The 25,500-nt window shown below is 36.7% G+C and overlaps 1 protein-coding gene across 5 annotated transcripts in view; it reads left to right on the top strand.

Moving 5' to 3' along the window:
- Positions 1 to 25,500, top strand: part of LOC6054543 (sodium-dependent nutrient amino acid transporter 1) — a 45,734-nt gene that overhangs the window by 6,198 nt on the left and 14,036 nt on the right. Inside the window, exon 1 of one of the 5 annotated variants that reach the window (XM_038253085.1) lies at positions 20,235 to 20,277. The exons of 3 other annotated variants lie outside the window; for them this stretch is intronic. The gene's annotated coding sequence lies outside the window, so the exon portion shown is untranslated. One more of the 5 variants, XM_038253082.1, reaches the window with a different exon arrangement.

Genomic DNA, 25,500 nt, shown 5'->3' with positions numbered 1-25,500 from the left:
GCGACGCTGAATCTGCCTGCGTCTACAATTATTTCCTAAGGTCTCCCCGAAACTACCAGGTGTGTACCCCTTCTTCACAGCGATCATCAGTGGCATCCACTTGGTGACGACCAATCTCATCGATCTAAAGTGCCGCCCCGTGGGAGAGTGCCAATTTCTGAGAGACCCTCATCAGAAGTCGTGGTGTCGTTACGAAATCTTGTCAATTAGCAAACTAAGCTTTAAGCTCGTTTTTTTTGGTCGGTTGCTTTTCTGCAGCTTTGGTCAGTGAACTCTTCTCACTGGCTATTTTGGCTCACGGACAACTTTGGCAATGGGGCATTCGATTAGGAGGGGGCAGGCCCTTTCGGATGCAACCTTGCCCCAATGCACTTTGTAACGGATTCCAGCGGCGAAAACCTTTCGTCAATCGGCGACGACGGCGAAGACGTGATGATTGGCAGGTAGCATACTTTTGGGTAATGGTTTATGGTGGTTTTTATGGTGTGTTTGCAATGGCACGTGTAGCGCATTAATTAGCGCGGTGTTAGGTGGACGGATGTTAGGGAACGATGACTAATGTGGGTTGCTTATGTATGAGGTTTTGAAAATTATGAGTTCAGGTCAGTTTTTTTATGATTTCAAATTCAAATCTCTAGTTAAAAATTAGTTTAGAGTTTAAGGTTAATTTGAAGAAAAATCAATGAAAATACAAAAATGGCTAAATTGTTGTAGAAAGTTGGTAAACTAATCTATCTTCAATTTCCATTTAGTTTTTACCATAAATTTGGTGTTTTTGGTTCAAATACAGTGTTTTAAGAATATGCTATAAAGTGCATTTTTTCGTCCCTAAAATCAAGTTTACCATGGAACCAATTTTTGCCCAGCGTAAAAATCAAGAAATCAACATAATTTTGGCTCGAACTTAATTAGTGATGATGATAATTTTTTAAAGTATAATTACATTAAAGTTAAAACGGTTATTGAAAAATACCGTAAAATGAGGTTGAATTAGGATATTTTTTGAGCAAGAATAATTTCAAACGCAATTCTTGAAAATACTATTTGAAAAAAAAACAAAAAGTTTCACGCTCTATTTACGTGAGGAAGTGTTTTGAAAAAATAAAATTCATCGGGAGTTTTCGTATACTAATAGAAAAATATTGAACATAAATTAACAGTAAAAAAACGTGATTATTTGTATCTTAAACGGATGTGCGACAAAAGTTTGAAGGACAGAAGGTCGAATGGACATAAGTTCGAAAGTGGACAAAAGGTCTAATGAACAAAAGGTCGAAAAGACAAAAGGTTTAATGATAAAAAATAAAATAAATGATAATTATTATAAACTTCTAAACAAACAAATCCATTTTTTGTGAGTTTATCCATCCTTTAAGAAATGATATAATATAAACAGAATAATTTCCAAACCAATTTGGCGAAGTCGACCCAATGTCTCCCTGATGACAGTAATATTTTGTAATAAAAAATGTGAATTCTCAAAAAAATGTTTCAAAAGCAACCTATTCTTTTTTGTCAGTCTTGATTGTGAGTTTTTAAATTTTTTCAAACATGAGCTTTTCTATAAAAAAAATTACTTCCAACAGATTTTTTTAAACACTTTATTTTTGACTGGGAAGCTTACTTTTATTTTTAGAAAAAAAAACCTTTTCTTGACTGTCGTTATATTTTTTGAATTTTTTCATTCATTCAAATAAGAGCAATTCTTCCAAAAAAAGTCCGACATCTAAAATATTTCTTAAGTTTTATTTTATTTATTCTTGACCTATTCTTGACAGTCGTATTTTAAAAAAAAAATCAGCGGTTAATTTTAAAATTACTACTGTTCGGACCGAATGTAAACTATTTTCGCAGCAGCTCGTATTTCTTCTGAGCAGCTTAAAACTGTAAGGTATATTTAGATTTCAGTAAGTTTGTGGTACAATAATGCTTAATTGATCATAATTACATGAGTAGTTCAATTTCAATCCAGGCAGTAACGCAATTCGGCCTCCTTCTTTAGCAATCGAGTTCAATTTTATCCTAGGCTTGTGACACTTTGATCTATTGTTACATTTGGAATGTCAATCAGTATCCAATGTCAAATATTACTTTGAGCTAATCTATAGGGTTGTCTCAGCGGTGTTTTTACAACTACTTCTTAAATATTGTATGAGGTTTTATTATATTTTTGAAAAAATAATGATTGGTTAAAATATAAGCAAAAAAAAAATTTGGTTCTAAAATATTTCGGCGAATTTTGTATCCTTATTCAATCGATTCTTCACATTAGATTCCTACGATAATTTGACTTCAAAAATATCGTATTTTTTATATTTTTAAAAATAAATAACCATCCCCCCGGCCCCTCCCCTACCCTTTTTTTTAAATTCCAACAATTCGGGGGCAAATTTGTAATTTTTTAAGAATATAAAAGTGAAATGTTTAAATTCGACACATTGTCCTCTTGACCTTTTGTCCTTTCGACGTTTTGGTCCATTCGACCTTATGTCTTTCGATCTTTTGTCAAACATTCCTTTAAAACAACAAACACAGTCATCGAAAGTAATTATTTTTCAAACACTTATTTTTCAATTCATTTACAATAACTTAAAACGTTACTTAATCCACCGATGGTGGTTGGTGCCTTCCTCACAATTATGTACATATTTGTTTCTGTAGTAAGAATGTCAAACCTACAAATTTTATCTAAATTTTACTTCTTACAACATATCTGGAGTTTTTTTATGAAAAGGACCAATAAACCAAATTTTCAGTTTTTGCTTTTTGGGTGTTTTTTAATTCCCCTTGACTCAAGGTGGTTCTAAAAATACCCAAAAAGCAAAAACTGAAAATTTGGTTTATTGGTCCTTTTCGAGAAAAACTCCAGATATCTACATGGAGTATGGGGTCTAGAATCCCAAAAATCATTGGACGTAATATTAGAACAACACCTACGGGGCTGTTTCATGAAAGTTGTTCACTTTCAATAGTTATATTACTTTAAAGTTTTGTAAGCCTTAAAGCAGTAAAAAATATATCTGTCCATTTTTCCCGGGAGTTTCAAATCAACAAAATTCCGGGAGCCAGATCTCTGGAAAGATCCGGACAACTTTTTCATCAACATATTTGAGATCCGGCCTCTAAAATGTCTACAAATGACACTTAAGTGCTCATAACTTTTGATAGGGTTATCAGATCTTCAATGTTTTGGACTCATTAGAAAGGTTTTTCAAATACCTTTCTAAAAATGTATGACTTGACGGGTTTTCTTACAAAAACCACCCTTTTTACAATCTTTCAAACTTTAGCCAGAATCGTTTTTTTAGCATAACTTTTGAAATACTTAACAAAACTTCATAATAGTTAGTCTTGTGGGACCCTAAGACGGATCGAATGAGACCAGAACTGCCCAAATCGGTTCAGCCAGTCCGGAGATAATCGAGTGCATTTTTTTCGGTGCACAGACTTACAGACATACACACGCACAGACATTTGCTCTGAATTTGATTCTGAGTCGATAGGTATACGTGAAGGTAGGTCTAAGAGGTCGAATTAAGAAGTTCATTTTTCGAGTGATTTTATAGCCTTTCCTCAGTAAGGTGAGGAAGGCAAAAACTTTTCAAAATTTGATGAAAGCTACTTCATGAGGTACTCTGAGCACTTCTTTTCTAGGCTTAATATAATTCCTTACCATTTCTTTTGTATTTAGTTCGTATTTTTTATTTTGCTCAAAAAATCTTGATTCTATCAATCAGGGTAAGATGGATAGTATCAAGATTTTTTGAGCAAAATGAAAAATACGAACTAAATACAAAAGAAATGGTATGGAATTATATTAAGCCTAGAAAAGAAGTTCTCAGAGTATCTCATGAAGTAGCTTTCATCAAATTTTGAAAAAGTTTTAAAAGTTTTTGGAACAGAATTACCCAATTTCTTTAGAATTATAAGCATTTTCAGTAGAACAAGTTGCTTAGAAATTGAAATGATTATGAATTTTGATCAAATTCAATACTTTTCACATACTTTAACTCAAATTCAATTACATTTTATCAAAAGTAATAAACTTACAGCAATTTCCCACAAAAACAACATTATTCTAAAAACAAAGTTCTCTAATCAGGCTCAACAATTTTCTGGCGGTCCCTTGCCCCGTATTTTTTTTTTTTTTTGTTTGACCATTAAGATAACCTACGCCGTAATAGGGTTGTCCAAAACCGATTTCAGCTGTCAAGAACAGGAAAATGACGAAAACTGTTTTCACTCAAACTGCGATAGCTTTATAATTTAAGCGATGACATATACATGTTTGGGTATTGACATTTTTGAAATTGAAATACGAAACTTTTGGTACATTAGGGTGCCTAGAATATTGGACTTTTTTCAAAACCTCGCTCCACAAGCTGAATATTGTTTCTTGACCTATTTAGGACTCTGTGCCAAATCTGAGCAAAATCTTTCATCAGTTTCCCGATCCCGATTGATACTCGAAGGTAAAGTTTGTATGGGAAAAATCGAAAAAATGTATGAAAAACTCACTTTGCTTACGGTTTTGTCTGCCGGTTGCGCTAAGTCCTTTCAAAAATTCCGAAAAGTGAGATTCTTATTGGAAATGTAATGCTCTATAACTTTGTAGACCGTATCAAAGCTATGAAACTTGATCCAGAAAAGTTATCAGCGATTTAAAAAAGTCATTTTTGTATGAAACACTTTTTTTCGCCAACTTCAGGCTCGAGTATCAATGGGTTAATCTAAACCAATTTCGCTCAAAATTTTCACAGTTGGTAAAAATAACCCAAAAACCCGATTTCCGCTAGTGGAGCAGGGGGTCATTTTTTCTGGGCACCCTAATGTACATGTGTAGGTGGCGCGTCAAAAAACCCAAATTGATAGTTTCAAAAAATCATTTCTCTGAATCCTTCTAATGAAACTTCACTATTTTTTCATGCAATACGTAAATTGTCCGAGAAATCCGATAAAAATATTTGCAGACAAAGGCCCTTTGGTCCCGAGATTTTGAAGACCTCGGGACCAAAGAGCATTTGTCTGCAGCACCACAACCACATTTCAAGAGTTTTTTAATACGACTTTTTCATATATAAGGCTAGATATTTGAAAGTTTAAACTATTTTTCATAAAAGCCTATATTATCATATCTTATTTGCTTCTAAAACAGAAAAATCGGTTAAAATGGCTTGGAATTATGATTTTTTGAACAAACGTGGTTTTTGTGAAAACCGACGAAAATTACCTTTTTTTGTATTGGATTGGTTCAATATGTGTTCAGTCAAATAAGCTAATAACAAAGAAACCAAAACATTCGCAACATTGCCAATATCTCTCAAGAAGCACTGATGCTAATGCAGCATCACTCAACCTAAATAGCTTGCGCTACTCGAAGCCAATCCTACTCACTCACCATGTTTAAACTTCAATGCAAACCCAACAAAAAATAAAGGATTCCAAACACCAAATCACTGCCAATAATGAGGCAGTCGAATGCTCACCTGTGAACGATCACAGCTCACGAACCGCACAAGATCGCTGACATTGAACCGCGATGCTTGCTACTAGCACGTACTTTGGCTAGTGCAAGCAACTATTCCAGCGCAGCACAAAAACATGACAATTAGCGGATTAGGCGATTCGCCACCACCACTCCACGACATGGCTAAGCAGTAATCATATCTACATATCGTCAGCTGTGTGCTATCTTGTGACATAGACCATTTTGGTCGAAAATGAGTTAATGAGGACGTTTTGCTATACTTAACAAACACTATAAGATGCTTTAACCCGATTTTGGAAACTCGCTTCCGTTTCCCGGATATCGCAATACACACTTGTGACATAGACCAATTTATCATCAAAATGATTGTGCACACTTGTGACACGTCATACATGTTGTTGGAAAATCTGGAAAATTTTTCTTGTTTTTCACAAATTTATGTACACACATACTTTGAAAGGCAATGCAACCTTTTGTTTATAAAAATATACTGATTAAGTCGATTTAACCATTTATTTGAGCTTATTTTAGTTTGTATGGGAATTCTGTGCACACTTGTGACACGTAATACAATTTTACTTCCGAAACACACTTGTGACACGTGCTTTTCAGATTTTTGTTTACATTATTTACTGTATCTGTTAACTGGTATAACCAAATTAGTTGAAATTTGGAGCGTTTGTTAAGCGATAGTATACGAACCGATTGCTTCAAAAAGTTTGGCTCTATCATTCATAGTTTTGAAATTAATTACCAACAAACTTTAAAAATCGATTAACTCGAAAAGTACTAAATGGTCGTTGTCACAAGATAGCACACAACTGACGATATCTCGACGAGCTTCCAAGTTTTCAACCTTAAGATGAAGATGATTGTAATAAATCAGCGTTCAAGAGTCAAGAAAAAGGGAAACTTTTTTGTTTTATTAAGGTGCACCCACAGTGTGTGCTCACTGCTCACACATGCATTATGTTGATATTGTGACAGATTGATCACGAGCTTGGTTCTCCGTGGAATCATGCTGCTGACACGTATGTCCATTAGGCGGTACAGGTCTTGGCTTGGAAAACTTTAATTATGTGGTTCTTGTCGGCGAGCTTCTCGTGGATTTTGTGTAATTTATATTCTATACTGGCGTTCCGTCGTTCGGTAAATCAATTGGAAACTTTTAGTATGGCACAAATCTACCAATATCAGCTCCCAAATAAGCTAAACGCAGCTGTGAATGTCAATGTCACAAGGTTACACCTCCACACGGAATTTAGCCACACAGACTTACCTACAGACGCATCTGTATCAACAGAACTTCCCCATACCAGGTCCAATGAACCAGTCCGATTGTGGTGACTGTCGTGGCTGGAGCGGGATTTTTCTCAGATTTTCCGAATATTTGGGATTATTTTCGGAGACACAGAAACACGCGTTGTTCAGGCCCAAAACATAACACAAGACTGTTTATTCTTTTCTCTCTCTCGCGTCAGCCAAGCACACGCACACACTCAACATCAATGTATATTCGAAGCAAGGTGTGGCATTTCCAATTACTAGCTTGTATGAGTATCTTATTTATTCTTCGCCTACCAATCTCATCCACTACATCCTCCTCCTCTTCTACTCTTTGATTAATGAAATTACAACAAATACATCAATGATAACCTAATCTATACAATATTTAAATTTCGTTCAATGGCCTTTATTTTTTCTTTTTTTTTTGCCAGGAAAAGCCTTATAACATCCGGCGTAAAAACCTGAATCTTTTCAAAACTTTTTACAATATATATCTATTCTCGTATACAATAGTTTCTTTGAAGATAGATAACAGCGAACGATGTCGTCTAATCGATGCCCGAGCTAGATAACAGTGAATGATGTCCTCTATTCGAAACCCTTCAACGTTCTTGGCAGTTTGCTGCTACCGGTTGTTCCGTCTCTAAGGCCCAATGTGGTCCACAAATTTATCCTGTAAATAAACCTAAAAAAAAGAAAACAAAAAAAAAACAAAAATCTAACCGAAAGAGGCTAGATGCAATGATTAAATAAGCATGATATTGCGTATTTCAGCCAATCTTCCAAAATCATGATCTTAGCCTAATTCGTGTTGATCAAAAGTCTAAACATAAACATAAATCCCGTCCCGTTATTTTAAATCAACAATTTACTTATCTCTTACAATTTCATTAATCATATCCAGTTTCAGAAGTTCAATCATTACCTCAATTTTAAGTCATCGAAGTAATAAGCTTATCGATCCTTAAACCCATCACTTTTAATTTCTTGCATTTCACCCATTTTCAGACGATCAATCAGAAGCTTAAATTTAAGTCGTCAAGGTTATGAGCCTTTCGATTTTAAAACCATCACTTCAAAAAGACTGAAATTCTTTTAAAAATTATTTATTGTATTTTACCAATCTCTTTAACTTTCTTACATTTTATCCATTTCCAGAAGTTCAATCAGGAGCTCAAATTTAAGTCGTCAAGGTTACAAGCCTTTCGATTCTTAAACCATCACTTCAAAAAGACTGAAATTCTTTAAAAAATATCTATTTTATTTTACTTATCTCTTTCAATTTTTAACATTTTATCCATTTTCAGAAGTTCGATCAAGAGCTCAAATTTAAGTCGCCAAGGTTACAAGCCATCGATCCTCAAACCATCACTTCAAAAAGACTGAAATTCTTTTAAAAATTATCTATTTTATTTTACCAATCACTTTTAACTTCTTACACTTTATCCATTTTCAGAAGTTCAATCAGGAGCTCAAATTTAATTCGTCAAGGTTACAAGCCTTTCGATCCTTAAACCATCACTTCAAAAAGACTGAAATTCTTTTAAAATTTATTTATTTTATTTTACCAATCTCTTTAACTTTCTTACATTTTATCCATTTCCAGAAGTTCAATCAGGAGCTCAAATTTAAGTCGTCAAGGTTACAAGCCTTTCGATTCTTAAACCATCACTTCAGAAAGACTGAAATTCTTTTAAAAATTATTTATTGTATTTTACCAATCTCTTTAACTTTCTTACATTTTATCCATTTCCAGAAGTTCAATCAGGAGCTCAAATTTAAGTCGTCAAGGTTACAAGCCTTTCGATTCTTAAACCATCACTTCAGAAAGACTGAAATTCTTTAAAAAATATCTATTTTATTTTACTTATCTCTTTCAATTTTTAACATTTTATCCATTTTCAGAAGTTCGATCAAGAGCTCAAATTTAAGTCGCCAAGGTTACAAGCCATCGATCCTCAAACCATCACTTCAAAAAGACTGAAATTCTTTTAAAAATTATCTATTTTATTTTACCAATCACTTTTAACTTCTTACACTTTATCCATTTTCAGAAGTTCAATCAGGAGCTCAAATTTAAGTCGTCAAGGTTATAAGCCTTTCGATCCTTAAACCATCACTTCAAAAAGATTGAAATTCTTTTAAAAATTATCTATTTTATTTTACCAATCTCTTTAACATTCTTACATTTTATTCATTTTCAGAAGTTCAATCAGGAGCTCAAATTTAAGTCGTCAAGGTTACAAGCCTTTCGATTCTTAAACCATCACTTCAGAAAGACTGAAATTCTTTTAAAAATATCTATTTTATTTTACCAATCACTTTTAATCTTCTTACATCACTTCAAAAAGACTGAAATTCTTTCAAAAATTATCTTTTTTTGTTTTACCAATCACTTTTAAATTATTACATTTTACCCATTTTCAGAAGCTCAATCGGAGCTCATATTTAAGTCGTCAAGGTTATCAGTTTTTTTGATACTTTAAACATAACATCGAAAGGACTGAAATTCTTTGTTTTTAATATCAATCTTTCTAGAATTTCAATCATTAGTGTAAATTAATATCGTCAAGGTTGTGAGCCTAATGATCTTTAATCAAGTCTTGTAGTTGCTCAATAATCAATAAGATTTTTAAGTTCATATAAAATTAATTATAAGTTCGCTTTATTTAAAGATGGTTTCAAGCCTATAGTTATTACAGTCTTCTCTTCTTCTCGACTAGTACAAAAAGTATTGAAGATTCTTTGAGTGTAAGTCTAGAGCATTTTTCTCATACATTTGCGTTCTACCCTCACGGGGGACTCAAACTCCAATTCATTCCCGTTCATGCTCTACCCTCCCAGGGGACTCAAGCTCAAATTTTCAACAATCACGCTCTACCCTCTCAGGGGACTCAAGCTCAAAAAACGGGGACTCAAACTCTAATTCATTCACGTTCATGCTCTACCCTCCCAGGGGACTCAAGCTCAAATTTTCAACAATCACGCTCTACCCTCCCAGGGGACTCAAGCTCAAAAACTCCAACATTTGCGTTCTACCCTCACGGGGGACTCAAACTCCAATTTATCCATGTCCATGCTCTACCCTCCCAGGGGACTCAAGCTCAAATTTTCAACAATCACGCTCTACCCTCTCAGGGGACTCAAGCTCAAAAACTCCAACATTTGCGTTCTACCCTCACGGGGGACTCAAACTTCAATTTATCCGTGTCCATGCTCTACCCTCCCAGGGACTCAAGCTCAAATTTTCAACAATCACGCTCTACCCTCTCAGGGGACTCAAGCTCAAAAACGGGGACTCAAACTCTAATTCATTCACGTTCATGCTCTACCCTCCCAGGGACTCAAGCTCAAATTTTCAACAATCACGCTCTACCCTCCCAGGGACTCAAGCTCAAAAACTCCAACATTTGCGTTCTACCCTCACGGGGACTCAAACTTCAATTTATCCATGTCCATGCTCTACCCTCCCAGGGGACTCAAGCTCAAATTTTCAACAATCACGCTCTACCCTCTCAGGGGACTCAAGCTCAAAACTCCAACATTTGCGTTCTACCCTCACGGGGACTCAAACTTCAATTTATCCGTGTCCATGCTCTACCCTCCCAGGGGACTCAAGCTCAAATTTTCAACAATCACGCTCTACCCTCTCAGGGGACTCAAGCTCAAAACTCAAGCTCAAAAACTCCAACATTTGAGTTCTACCCTCACGGGGAACTCAAACTCTAATTCATTCACGTTCATGCTCTACCCTCCCAGGGGACTCAAGCTCAAATTTTCAACAATCACGCTCTACTTCCGCTCTACCCTCTCAGGGGACTCAAGCTTAAAAAATCCAACATTTGCGTTCTACCCTCACGGCGGACTCAAACTCCAATTTATCCATGTCCATGCTCTACCCTCCCAGGGGACTCAAGCTCAAATTTCCAACAATCACGCTCTACCCTCTCAGGGGACTTAAGCTCAAAAACTCCAACATTTGCGTTCTACCCTCACGGGGGACTCAAACTCTAATTCATTCACGTTCATGCTCTACCCTCCCAGGGACTCAAGCTCAAATTTTCAACAATCACGCTCTACCCTCTCAGGGGACTCAAGCTCAAAACTCAAGCTCAAAAACTCCAACATTTGCGTTCTACCCTCACGGGGACTCAAACTTCAATTTATCCATGTCCATGCTCTACCCTCCCAGGGACTCAAGCTCAAATTTTCAACAATCACGCTCTACCCTCTCAGGGGACTCAAGCTCAAAAACTCCAACATTTGCGTTCTACCCTCACGGGGGACTCAAACTTCAATTTATCCGTGTCCATGCTCTACCCTCCCAGGGGACTCAAGCTCAAATTTTCAACAATCACGCTCTACCCTCTCAGGGGACTCAAGCTCAAAAACTCCAACATTTGAGTTCTACCCTCACGGGGAACTCAAACTCTAATTCATTCACGTTCATGCTCTACCCTCCCAGGGGACTCAAGCTCAAATTTTCAACAATCACGCTCTACCCTCCCAGGGGACTCAAGCTCAAAAACTCCAACATTTGCGTTCTACCCTCACGGGGGACTCAAACTTCAATTTATCCATGTCCATGCTCTACCCTCCCAGGGGACTCAAGCTCAAATTTTCAACAATCACGCTCTACCCTCTCAGGGGACTCAAGCTCAAAAACTCCAACATTTGCGTTCTACCCTCACGGGGGACTCAAACTTCAATTTATCCGTGTCCATGCTCTACCCTCCCAGGGGACTCAAGCTCAAATTTTCAACAATCACGCTCTACCCTCTCAGGGGACTCAAGCTCAAAACTCAAGCTCAAAAACTCCAACATTTGAGTTCTACCCTCACGGGGAACTCAAACTCTAATTCATTCACGTTCATGCTCTACCCTCCCAGGGGACTCAAGCTCAAATTTTCAACAATCACGCTCTACTTCCGCTCTACCCTCTCAGGGGACTCAAGCTCAAAAAATCCAACATTTGCGTTCTACCCTCTCGGCGGACTCAAACTCCAATTTATCCATGTCCATGCTCTACCCTCCCAGGGGACTCAAGCTCAAATTTCCAACAATCACGCTCTACCCTCTCAGGGGACTTAAGCTCAAAAACTCCAACATTTGCGTTCTACCCTCACGGGGGACTCAAACTCTAATTCATTCACGTTCATGCTCTACCCTCCCAGGGGACTCAAGCTCAAATTTTCAACAATCACGCTCTACCCTCTCAGGGGACTCAAGCTCAAAACTCAAGCTCAAAAACTCCAACATTTGCGTTCTACCCTCACGGGGGACTCAAACTTCAATTTATCCATGTCCATGCTCTACCCTCCCAAGGGACTCAAGCTCAAATTTTCAACAATCACGCTCTACCCTCTCAGGGGACTCAAGCTCAAAAACTCCAACATTTGCGTTCTACCCTCACGGGGGACTCAAACTTCAATTTATCCGTGTCCATGCTCTACCCTCCCAGGGGACTCAAGCTCAAATTTTCAACAATCACGCTCTACCCTCTCAGGGGACTCAAGCTCAAAAACTCCAACATTTGAGTTCTACCCTCACGGGGGACTCAAACTCTAATTCATTCACGTTCATGCTCTACCCTCCCAGGGGACTCAAGCTCAAATTTTCAACAATCACGCTCTACTTCCGCTCTACCCTCTCAGGGGACTCAAGCTCAAAATCCAACATTTGCGTTCTACCCTCACGGCGGACTCAAACTCCAATTTATCCATGTCCATGCTCTACCCTCCCAGGGGACTCAAGCTCAAATTTCCAACAATCACGCTCTACCCTCTCAGGGGACTTAAGCTCAAAAACTCCAACATTTGCGTTCTACCCTCACGGGGGACTCAAACTCTAATTCATTCACGTTCATGCTCTACCCTCCCAGGGGACTCAAGCTCAAATTTTCAACAATCACGCTCTACCCTCTCAGGGGACTCAAGCTCAAAACTCAAGCTCAAAAACTCCAACATTTGCGTTCTACCCTCACGGGGGACTCAAACTTCAATTTATCCATGTCCATGCTCTACCCTCCCAGGGGACTCAAGCTCAAATTTTCAACAATCACGCTCTACCCTCTCAGGGGACTCAAGCTCAAAACTCAAGCTCAAAAACTCCAACATTTGCGTTCTACCCTCACGGGGGACTCAAACTCTAATTCATTCACGTTCATGCTCTACCCTCCCAGGGGACTCAAGCTCAAATTTTCAACAATCACGCTCTACCCTCTCAGGGGACTCAAGCTCAAAACTCAAGCTCAAAAACTCCAACATTTGCGTTCTACCCTCACGGGGGACTCAAACTCCAATTTATCCATGTCCATGCTCTACCCTCCCAGGGGATTCAAGCTCAAATTTTCAACAATCACGCTCTACCCTCTCAGGGGACTCAAGCTCAAAAACTCCAACATTTGGGTTCTACCCTCACGGGGGACTCAAACTCTAATTCATTCACGTTCATGCTCTACCCTCCCAGGGGACTCAAGCTCAAATTTTCAACAATCACGCTCTACTTCCGCTCTACCCTCTCAGGGGACTCAAGCTCAAAAAATCCAACATTTGGGTTCTACCCTCACGGGGGACTCAAACTCCAATTTATCCATGTCCATGCTCTACCCTCCCAGGGGACTCAAGCTCAAATTTCCAACAATCACGCTCTACCCTCTCAGGGGACTTAAGCTCAAAAACTCCAACATTTGCGTTCTACCCTCACGGGGGACTCAAACTCTAATTCATTCACGTTCATGCTCTACCCTCCCAGGGGACTCAAGCTCAAATTTTCAACAATCACGCTCTACTTCCGCTCTACCCTCTCAGGGGACTCAAGCAATGCTACCATGCTCTACTCTCCCAGGGGACTCAAGCTCAATTTTTAGCAATCACGCTCTACCCTCTCAGGGGACATAAGCATACATTTCACAAACGTTCTTCAATCGAGAAATTAGAAGTGCAACATGGAGTTAAACTTTCTGTCAAGCTGCTGTGAGGTTTTCTATGAGAGCTGCGAAAGTTTCACTCCATGTTACCGGCTCACATCTCTCTTTTAAATTTCTCGATACCAAACGTTCTTCAATACCATCAAGAATTCATTATAATTTCTAAATTATAAAACATCTGCATTTATTTTCGTTCCATGGTAATTTAGTGTTCAGCGCCAAGAAAATCATATTTTTTAACTGTTCACTGTATCGTTGTATCAATATGCAGTGTTTCTTCTATATTAGTGAAATATTCAATTAACTCGTTTAGACAACCAATGGTTTAACACAGTTTTTCAACGTTGTCCCACAAAAACTAGAATTTTGATCAAACATCAAAAATTTATCGGACCGACAATAGATCATCCACCATATGCTAATTTTTAAAGATTCGGTCCTAAATCGTGGCAATGTTTAGACGCTTTCTCTTACAGGGTAAACACTTGTCAGATATTTCGTCTCTGTTCATGCATTTTTTTGCCGCAAAAACTTACCGAACCTGGTTTTTTTAATCGCAATCTTCATGTAATTTCGTTTCCATCGCTTGGACCTCCTCCTGCAATAACTTGGTCACGATTTACTTGGCAAAATTAACGGCGCAGTTCACAAAATAATTAAGAAAGTAAAACCCGTAATATATTTCGGACATTCACCGAATTTTGTTTATGTTGCAATTGCAGTTCACTAAAACCACTATTTGAATATAACAACACTGTTACTCACGTTTTTATTAGTGATAAACAACTGTTCCGTCGTTCGGAACAAAACATTTCAGCTCAATCATGCAGTCGTTAAACGCCCGACGTTTGTCGAGCCATGTCAGTCGCTTGGCCTAATATCCAACCTTGTATGTTTTTACCGGGCAGCTCCATCATGGCTTCCCAAGCGTCACAGAACAGCACCCGAACCAGGCGGAAAAATGCACTAAACTTTTCACATTTTCTCTGTAAAAACAAGTTTCTTCACTATTAAACAATCGCGGGAGCGCTGTTTGCGCCATTGTCGTGGCTGGAGCGGGATTTTTCTCAGATTTTCCGAATATTTGGGATTATTTTCGGAGACACAGAAACACGCGTTGTTCAGGCCCAAAACATAACACAAGACTGTTTATTCTTTTCTCTCTCTCGCGTCAGCCAAGCACACGCACACACTCAACATCAATGTATATTCGAAGCAAGGTGTGGCATTTCCAATTACTAGCTTGTATGAGTATCTTATTTATTCTTCGCCTACCAATCTCATCCACTACAGTGACTTGCAGATACCTCAATCGGAGCTATTAATGTCACTTTTGTGGAAGAGAAAAAGCCCTGCGTGGGAGTAGTTGTGCTCGATGCAACGGGGCTTCCAGCGGATCAAAAGCGACCTTGTCCGAAGTCGTTAGCAGAGTGGAAGTCTTCCGGAAATGTTCGAGCAATTTCTTGCGTGGATTGAGAGACAGAAAGGTGTTGAATTTATTGTTCCGTTTCATAGAGAGGAAGAAAGACTGATTGATTCAACTTTATTTGTTCAGCATGGTATCAAAAGAAAAAAACTCAAGTTCAAGGTGAAAAACAACCAAATGTTGAGGCAAACATCGCAAATTTTGCTCGTTGCCAAATATTTCACAGTAAACAACCTGCGTCATTCTTTAAACAATTTCAGTGGAAAACAACCAATTTTGAACTAAATTTCTCACTTGAATTCTTCCGAAAAACGAAATTGTGTACAAAAGACATCACGGATATAAATGGCTCAAGTGGATCACGAGGGTTCGTCACACATTTATTTTGGTGTTTACCTTTTTGTTTGCCCGATGTGCTCAACTTGAGACTCTACGTATTGACACATATCTTTATCAGCTAAGCGAAGTTTATTGTTCCATCCCGAACGAATATATAAAAAGATGAGTCTGTCTCCAGCGACAGCTATCTAGGTCTAGGTTTGTGGTGTAAACAAGAACGCTTATAGTTAACTGTTTATCAAAGCTCCATTCAAACGGGGCCATTCTTTGATAAGTTTAGTAATAAAATGATAAAAGTTCTGTTCGATGAATACAACTTACACATGCAATTGCATTGTTTTGCACTTGAGTGATCTGAATTAGGTATCACACAATCAATTCAATCCAGCATTTCGAAAGAACACAAATGAAACAATAGAACTGTTTTCACTCTTCTTCAAACATTCTTTTACTATTTCAAATCGATTGAACAGTTACGGTTCACCATTTACACTCCTAAGAACTTGGCTTTAAAGCCAATAAAAAAAGTTCGTATAAAATCTCATGGTTCGGTTGTGTTTCGTAATTGTCGGTACTAGAAGATGATATAACGAAAAACATGGTCAAAGTGAAGTGTATTGACTTGTAACGGGCCTCTTCATTCCTGCACTTCTTTTGTTAGGTGTTCAATTTGAGCATTTCTTTTTAGGAAAACTTCAATATTTGTTTCTGATTCTTCTTCTTATGTTTATATTCAAATGTTTTGAATTTGTTTAAAAAATCTTTCAAACCACCAATCACTATTGTTGAAGTTTTAACTTTTGTTTAACCAATTTTAACAGTTGCTGAACTGTCAAGGAAATATATAATAGACCTCGTTACCTAAATCAGTACACTCTAGACTCGAATAGCTGAAGTTTTGATTATCCGAAGATTTCTACGAAGTTCATAAAATCGAACTATCCACAAAATAAACATTTTTAGTTCATACATTACAAAATGCATTTTCTCTAAATTGCTTCACCACAATTTGAGTGTCATCATGGAATAAAAATGCTCAATTTACTTTTAAGCAATTGTAGGGTCATATTTGAGCTTAACGCCCCAAAACACGATGACGATAAACAAAAATGTGAAGGAGCTACGGCAAACAAACACGCACTTTTTGACAGTTTGCCTGGCTTGTTTGTACAAACGACAGTCTACATACATTTATTTTGCCGTGTTTGTGAGTTTGCCGCAAAAAAGTTTGCAAGTTTGGCAAACTGTCAAACTCGAAAAAGTGCGAGTTTGTTTGCTTGTAATAGCTCCTTGATACGATAATCCGAAAATTTTATTGTCCGAGATGTTTGAAGATTCGAGTCTGGACTGTATAAGTAATTCAGACTATGACTGCGATTAAGGGTAGGGACTACAAGCTATGGCTCCGACATTTCGAACACAAAAGGTTATACAGTGGACTCTCCAGAGCGGGAGTAATCAAATTTTATAACGAAAAATCAAAGCATGCTTCTTGAAGGGACTGAAAAATTTGTTGACAGCAGGAGTAATATTAATATCAGAAGATCGACAGCCAAAGAGTCGATCGTAAAATGCTTTTAACATCACAATATGACATTTAATTCTTTCATTCAATATTTCATTTAAAAAAAAAGTAATTGAATAATTGCGCAACACAATTTTGTTTGTGGTATTGTACATCAGCATTTATTAAATTAATATTCAAAGGAAATAAACGAGTCCAAATATGTTCAAAGTTTAATTGCTTTTAAATTATTTTGAAAACAAACAAAAAATGCTTCCTGATTTATCGGCCAAATAAGCTATTTTGCGTCATTGGTTCACCCATACAAGTCTCCATACATTTTTGGCTGCTGTCCATACAAAAATGGTATGTAAATATTCAAACAGCTGTAACTTTTGAGTGAATTTTCTGATTTGGTGTCTTCGGCAATGTTGTAGGTATTGTTGAGGACTTTTGAGAAAAAAATAGGTAAATGGAAAAAAAATTGCAGATTTTTTTATCAACTTTTTTTTTCACTTAAACTCAATTTCCCAAAATACGTATTTTTTGATTTTCGAGATTTTTTGATATGTTTTAGGGGACAAAAATCTATTTTTTTCTCAAAAGTCCTCAACAATACCCACAACTTTGCCGAAGACACCAAATTGATCAGAAAATTCCATCAAAAGTTACAGCTGTTTGAATATTTACATATCATTTTTGTATGGACAGCAGCCAAAATTGTATGGAGACTTGTATGGGTGAACCAATGACACAAAATAGCTTATTTGGTCATAGGGAAGGCCCCCACAAAGTTTGAGCCAAATAAAAAAATACAAATAAAATCCATTTCCGGTTTTGGTAGAGAATTGCTCATTTGCGATCTTGAAATATTTATAACTGAGCAGTTCTCTGCGGAATCGGTCTTTTTCCTTCAATTTTAATTTTTGTTTTTTTTAATCCAGCTGAAACTTTTTTGGTGCCTTCGTTATGCCCAAAGAAACCATTTTGCATAATTAGTTCGTTCATATAATTTTCCATACAAATTTGGCAGGTGTCCATACAAAAACTATGTATGAAAATTCTTTTGAAGGAATTTTTTGATCGATTTGGTGTCTTCGGCAAAGTTGTAGGTATGATTATAGACTACACTGAAAAAAAAATGACACACGGTATAAAATAAATAGGTGAATTAGTGAAATTAAAATCACCTATTTTTTATACCGTGCAGCAAAATAAAGAGAATTTTCTCAGCTATTCAAAAATATTTTTTTCAAAAGTGGGCAAACAGGAGAACTTATTCTAAAAAATGACTATTTTGAAAAAAATTACCTTAAAATGGCTATAACTTACAAATGATGCAATTTATAAAATTTCACTTAAGTTCTTTTTGATTGCAAATTCGTTTTTATATCGAAAAATGAAGTTGAAAAAAATTTGCGACCAACACTTCGATTTTTTGAAAAAAATCAGTATTGATTCAAAAAATCATAACTCGGTCAGAGATTTTACGCCCATTCTGAAAAATTCTGAAAAGTTTGCATTTGATGTCCTCTAAAACATATCAGAAAATAAAAAAATAAAATAGAGTTTTTTTGCAAATTAAGTTTTAATTACAAAAAGTGAAATTAAAAATCATCAATTTTTTTTATACCGTGTATCATTTTTTTTTCAGTGTAGTCCATATCCATACCTACAACTTTGCCGAAGACACCAAATCGATCAAAAAAATCCTTCAAAAGATACACCCAAAATTCAGAATCGAGATAATCGTTCTCTCAAAATTTATTGAGGGCTCAGTGCCAAAATCGATAGAATAATGATACCAACTCACACCATCATAACAAATGAGTTCATTCGTTAGTTGAATCAATAAATCTCCAACAAGTGTCATACATCGACTTCTGACTTCTCCATGGTCACCAAGCTGTGGTGGCCGAGGCAGCTAAGTCATTGGATTGGTTTGTCAAAGGTCTCTGGTTCGATTCCCGTTGTCGACACTTTTGGTTTTTTGTTTGACGGATGAACTTTTTTTTGCAAATGAACCTCGAGAGAATAGTTCTATCGCCCATCTCGAGCTGTGTTCTCTGCGTCCGTGAATGGTACCACTATTCTCTCGACTCGAGACCATCATTCTCTCGGACTAGCGCTGCCAGTTTTGGGTGTACAGATTTTTGAATCATCACATATCATTTTTGTATGGACTTCTGCCAAATTTGTATGGAAAATTATATGAACGAACTTATGATGAAAAATCTTTGGGCATACCGAAGGCACCAAAAAAGTTTCAGCCGGATTAAAAAATACAAAAAAAATCGAATGACCGAAATCTCAGAGGATTTAGCATCTCAAGTTTGGGTAAATAAAAACAATTATTATTAAATTCCACTTAACCATCATCAAAATAACAAGAATTCAATTTGTTCCCCAATCTGAAAGAAGTGGCAAACAAACCGATTAGAATCACACGCTAAGGAAGTTTGTTGTTTTTTCTCTACGTACATGCATGCATGCATGCAGATAATCATACCATCAAATTCTGCAATTCTCGTGAACTTCGGAAGTAATTTTCTCACCGGCAATGCACTCGTGCCAGCCACAACGTTTGAACGTCATCGTCCCCGTCGTAAAAGTGACAGAGCCGCACGCTTATTACAGTGCGGCCAACGGTAAATTGCAAATTGAAGAACAATCATAGTCTGATGGTTGTGCTTTGTGGTTCGAACGTGAACTCGATGAAGGCTCTCTTGGAAGGGTGTGAAATGGTTTTCCCTTTGACATTGGAAACCTATTTGTCTATGCCGATTGGTGCCCACTACTCTGAATAACTTCAATAGTAGAGCGCTGTTCAGGTCATTACCAACGGGCTCAAAGCTTTTTACAATTGAAACGCATTCTCTGTATACTGCTCTTGTTGTAGTTGCCGTGTTGCGTTGTAAGCTTTATGACGTGCTGGTATCAACATTATAATTTTAATACGTTTCGTGCGATATCTTTATTACCATGTTTTTTTATATTCAAACTAGGGTGGTTCTAAAAATGTAGCTAGTAAATTTAATCCTGCAACAATTTCTGTAAGTAGAATAACAATCCTCTTTTCAAATTTCTACGAATTTTAAGATCCACCCCAGGATTTCCCAAACAATACTAATGTCGATGCAAACCAGCTAAAATCACGCTGTTGAGCAGGTTGTACCCGGAGACTTGAACGGCTCCTAGGAATTGTAGGCCAAAACCGGCAAAGTCAGGTGGAATGCAGCTGATTAGTATGTTATAGTGCCGACTGTGTGGAACTGTGGCTGGTTCGCCGGCCGCTGCTGCTGCTGGTTAGTTACACTTGACATTGAAGGAGGCTAAATCAAGGCAAAGTATGTGTTGGACTAGTCGATGGAACTGCAACTAATCTGTGGCCGGTGATCGGGCGTAAAGCGTGACGTCGTCGGCGGTCGCCGGTTTTCTATGCTGGCTGGCGAAAGATTAATTAGGTTTTAAGTGGTGACCGGGCGAAAAGCGCAGTAATTCTATTATGATAGGCGCGATCAGGAAGGTTAGCCGGAGACAATGAGTTGGGGTTTTTAATAAGACAGATGGGTTTGTAATATGGGTTGACGTTTACTTCTGGTAAAGCATTACCCGGTAGGGGAACAGCATCTAATTCCAGCGTGCCTCTAATGTTGGCAGGTCAGAACTTTGACATTCAATTAAAGCTAATTAAAAGCGTATTCAACTGAAATCAAGTGATTAATAGCTCAATAGGAAGTGAGCAAGCAAGTTTCCATATATTGTTTTGCAAAATAAGTGTGAAGTGAAAACGCGTCACGTCAAAATTTTTGAAACCCGGTAGTGGGAATCGATTCTTTAGACAATTTTACATAAAAAACTCCATATTGACCATTGTCCTATGTCCAATCCTTGGGAAGATAAAGGGGTTTCAAAAATTTTGACGTTTAGACCACTTTTCAAAAAAACAGTTATATTAAATGATTTTTGTATTTTTTTAGAAGAGACATACCATCCTGCATTTTTCGTCAGTCTTTTGGTAACATTTTAAGCTATTTTCTCAAATAATTTGAACGAAAAAAATATGACATGACCTTTAAATTTAAGTTTAAGACTTGAAAATCAAAAAAATCTCTTAGATGTGGCGTGTATTTTTGTTTCAGTGTATTTTTTTTCACAAAGCCCGTCTAATTTCCTGCAAGTTTGTCTGTGACCACTTTTTGATACGACGCAACGGCTTCGAGATACAGTAATTTTTAAATTACTAAATGGGTCATTCCATCTCAACTGTGCACGAAAAAGTGCAAAATTGAAAATTACCCTCTCCGATCCTGCTCAAATTTGGCAGAGCTGTTGATACTATCAAAACATGTAAGAATCCTGAATTTCATCCAAATCGGACCACCCCCTCCATTTTTGTACCTCCCCAAAAAATCGACTTTTTGGCGATTTTTTTGACCAAACCTCCTAGTTTCAAACGGCGATTGCTTAGGAACCACAAATCTTAGAGGGTCGGTCTTAGACTCAATTTTGAAGGAAATTGGACGTAGAATCCATTTCCGTGATCAAAATTTAGATTAATTTATTTTTTCTACCTGTATTGCGCAATTGAAAACTTTAAACGGCCGTATCTCAAAACACCCCAACTTATTTTTTTTATTTGACCTCACCATCGTGTTCCCCGGCCAATTTTACATAAGAATCACTTATCGACAGAAATGAATATGTTTTGTTCCAGAGATATCGAATTTTAAAGTTTTGTGTTTTCGAGATTCGCCGCATCTGCTAGAAGCACACAGGCGGGCTGATCAATAACTGCTACCTGGTGTTCTGGGAGATAGTTAATTTAATTTATCTTTTTATAATTTTACGCAAATATTTATTCAAATGGCTAATAGGGGAAATTCTCGTATGTTTGGCAGGTTAAGTCAAAAAGCCGTAATTGCCAATGGTAAACAAAGCCTATTTTGCATCGGTATCCGACCTACTTACGCAAAAACAAATTTCAAAAATGCTTAAGATTGTTCATCAACTCGTCTCTCAAGTGCCCCAAACTGAAAAAAAAAAAAATTAAATCTTGTTACAATTGGGAGAAAAACAAATATTAGTGTCGGAGGTCACGGTGGCTCTTACGGCTTTTTGAAAACTCACACGAAATTTTCACTATTTAAACAACAAATTTTGCAAAACTTTTGATAGAAACTTGCTTGTTCACTTCTTTCTTATTGAGCTATTTATCACTCGATTTCAGTTGAAAACGCTTTTAATCAGCTGTAATTGAATGCCAAAGCGCTGATATGGCAACATTCGAAGAACGCTGGAATTCGATGCTGTTCCCCTACCTTGATCAATCTATTTTTGTGAAAAAAATATTTATTGGGTTATTTTGAATGCACCGTTTATTTACGTGTTGCTAACCGTTTTAGAGAACCTCCGAGGCCATGATGTCGAAATCATCGCAACAAAATTTGGGGAATTAGCCGCTTTGCAGCAGATCAAACTTTGTGATTTTCTTACATTTTTCAGTTTTATACTTTACAGAAATCCTTTTCCTACTCCTTGTGATCGTCCTTCACTAGAGTACAACAAATCAACAAATTTTATTCATTTTAATTCATATTTTTAACTCAATAATGTATCGTGCACTTATTGTTCAGTGTTACTAACAAGATTAATTGCATTTTGCATCGGAATCCAATTCTGCCCTTTACTGTGTGTCGTTATTGCTCTGTCCTGTGGGTTAGCACAGAAATTCACTTCATTCATTGTTTTTAACAGATAAACATTCGTGATTAAACTCCAGTTTCCTACAGTGTTATACAGTTAATTTTTGCCCAATTTGATAAAGATTATTTATGATGAAATATTATTTCAATAAATGACCAGGTAGCAGTTATTGATCAGCCCGCCTGTGTGCTTCTAGCAGATGCGGCGAATGAAGCTAATGTAGGTAATCTCGAAAACACAAAACTTTAAAATTCGATATCTCTGGAACAAAACATATTCATTTCTGTCGATAAGTGATTCTTAAGTAAAATTGGCCGGGGAACACGATGGTGAGGTCAAATAAAAAAAATAAGTTGGGGTGTTTTGAGATACGGCCGTTTAAAGTTTTCAATTGCGCGATACAGGTAGAAAAAATAAATTAATCTAAATTTTGATCACGGAAATGGATTCTACGTCCAATTTCCTTCAAAATTGAGTCTAAGACCGACCCTCTAAGATTTGTGGTTCCTGAGTTATCGTCGTTTGAAACTAGGAGGTTTGGTCAAAAATCGTCAAAAAATCGATTTTTTGGGGAGGTACAAAAATGGAGGGGGTGGTCCGATTTGGATGAAATTCGGGATTCTTGCATGTTTTGATAGTATCAACAGCTCTGCCAAATTTGAGCAAGATCGGAGAGGGTAATTTTCAAATGCTGTTCCGCTTCAGATGGAATGACCCAAATACAAAAATATTTAAATACCTTACGCCCTTCTGAAATGTTATTTTCGAGTACTGTTGGCTCCACATACACAAAAATGGCTTATATAGATCTAGGATAACATGTCTACAAAGTTTCATTGAAAATGGAGAGGGTCGGGTTCAAAAGTACCAGAAAAAATCCTGATTCGAGCTGGAATTTCTCTTTGACCAAACAACGGGGTACAAACTAAAAAAGTGTCAAACAAAAAAGTGACCAACCACCGGGGGTTGAGTGTATTAGGTTTGCAAATCCTTCAATTCAAGCCATTCGCATAAAATTCTGATATCTCTTTATTGTTTTACCTTAATGTTAATGTCTGCTCTACAACTATGAAAAAGCATTGCTACACTCTTTGAAAAAAGGCCTGCATGCAAACATTTAAATGAAAAATTTTGTTCTAGAAGAAAAAATACCTATCTGGGACTCGTTTTGAAAAGTATTCGATTTATGACAGATGAGACTCGAGGATGGCAGCGATTTAAAAAATATGTTTAAGCTTGATGAAAAATTGTTTTTTTTAATGTTGAATACGCCATCGAATTGTAAAAAACAATAAAAGTACTGTGGCACAAATACCTATCTCTATATGGTTTACAGCTACAAATCATTCATAACTAAAAAAGTAGTAATCCAGCTGCATGTAAAAGGCGTGAGTGTAAAATAAATATTGTATTATTTTATGCAATTTTATGTGATTTTACACCCTGAATATGTAGCCCATCAGTATGGGAAACATACTTGACCGAAATGTCCAGCTCATATATGCGTTAATCCTTACATTTTTCAACGGTCTGATGGCCGAGTGGGCTAAGGCGCCAGTCCTTCCTGTTGGTGCTGGGTTTGAATCCCGCCGGTTGTAACTTTTTTTTTGTGTTTGCAAAAATTGTACATGCAATGTGTAACATTAAGTGTTTATTTTGACGAAGGTGATGTGCATGCGATTTTACCATCGGATTTTTTGCTGTGTTGAAAAAAGTGTCTGAGTGAAAATGCAGAAAAATGTTAGGGGTCGTACCGCTCCACCGTCACCAGATATTGAATATGAACCTCAGATTCTAGATCAAGGGCCAAAATAACCCCTTAGAGGAAATTAATACGAAAATCTAAGAGAGAATGGGGCAATTGCTGTGTGAGTTGGCGGAGAATGACCAAACTAGTGATTATAATAAAATTTTAATAAATTTGGGCAGTTTTTAGCAGGTTGTTGAAAACCTGACATTTTTTCCTGTAAAGGTCACCAAAATCAAATGTTCATGTCATGTCAATGACATATTAAAATATTTGGAGGCCGATGGAAATACCCCTTAAATAGCCCAGCTGACAGTAAGCAAACAAATTCCTGTTAAAGATTTTGCAGAATTAATTGTTTAAATAGTGTGATTGAACTAGTTAGATTAAAACAAAACAGAATACTTAAGTAACAAAAATTACAAGAATTTCCTTCAAATATGTTAGTTGTTCGCATAAATGTTTGATTTATTAAATGTAGGTTTTTTTAAACTGATGCATTAATTTATAAAATATAAATGATTTTATTTGTTTTCTTAGGCTTATGTAAATTTTAATTCATGTTTTTTGTCCCCCTCCTCCCCCCCCCCCCCCAACCATCACAATTTGAAAAAAATTGCAAAATAAAATTTGTATAACATCAAATTTCATTGCAAAACTTGTTACATTAAAATAACGGCATTTTAATCTATTTACAAATTATGAATTTCAGAATCACAATCAATTGGAAAAAAAAGTCCTTGAATTCATTGTTATTTCGATTTTTGACAGTAGCATAAATGTAACTATGCATTAAGCATTTTATGATACTTTTAGCTTAGAAATTTTGAAAATTTGGCTTGAAAATTGAAACTTAGTTTTTTTTCTTATTGATAAAACAAACACTTTGAATAAAATTGGTTACATCCCTAGTTATGAGTTTTTTCTCAATAATTTTCCATTGTAATTTTTTTATTAGTTGACATTTTAATGAAGAGTATTTTAATTAATTTTTTAATAATTATATATCAAGCTCCCATCTGCTGCAACCTTCCATCGGATGAGGAAGTAAAATGTCGGTCCCGGCCTTGGTTGT

This window comes from Culex quinquefasciatus, chromosome 2, assembly GCF_015732765.1.
Source record: "Culex quinquefasciatus strain JHB chromosome 2, VPISU_Cqui_1.0_pri_paternal, whole genome shotgun sequence".
NCBI lineage: Eukaryota > Metazoa > Arthropoda > Insecta > Diptera > Culicidae > Culex > Culex quinquefasciatus.
The sequence above is the reverse complement of the archived record's forward strand: the minus strand, read 5'-3'. Positions and strand labels throughout refer to the sequence as shown.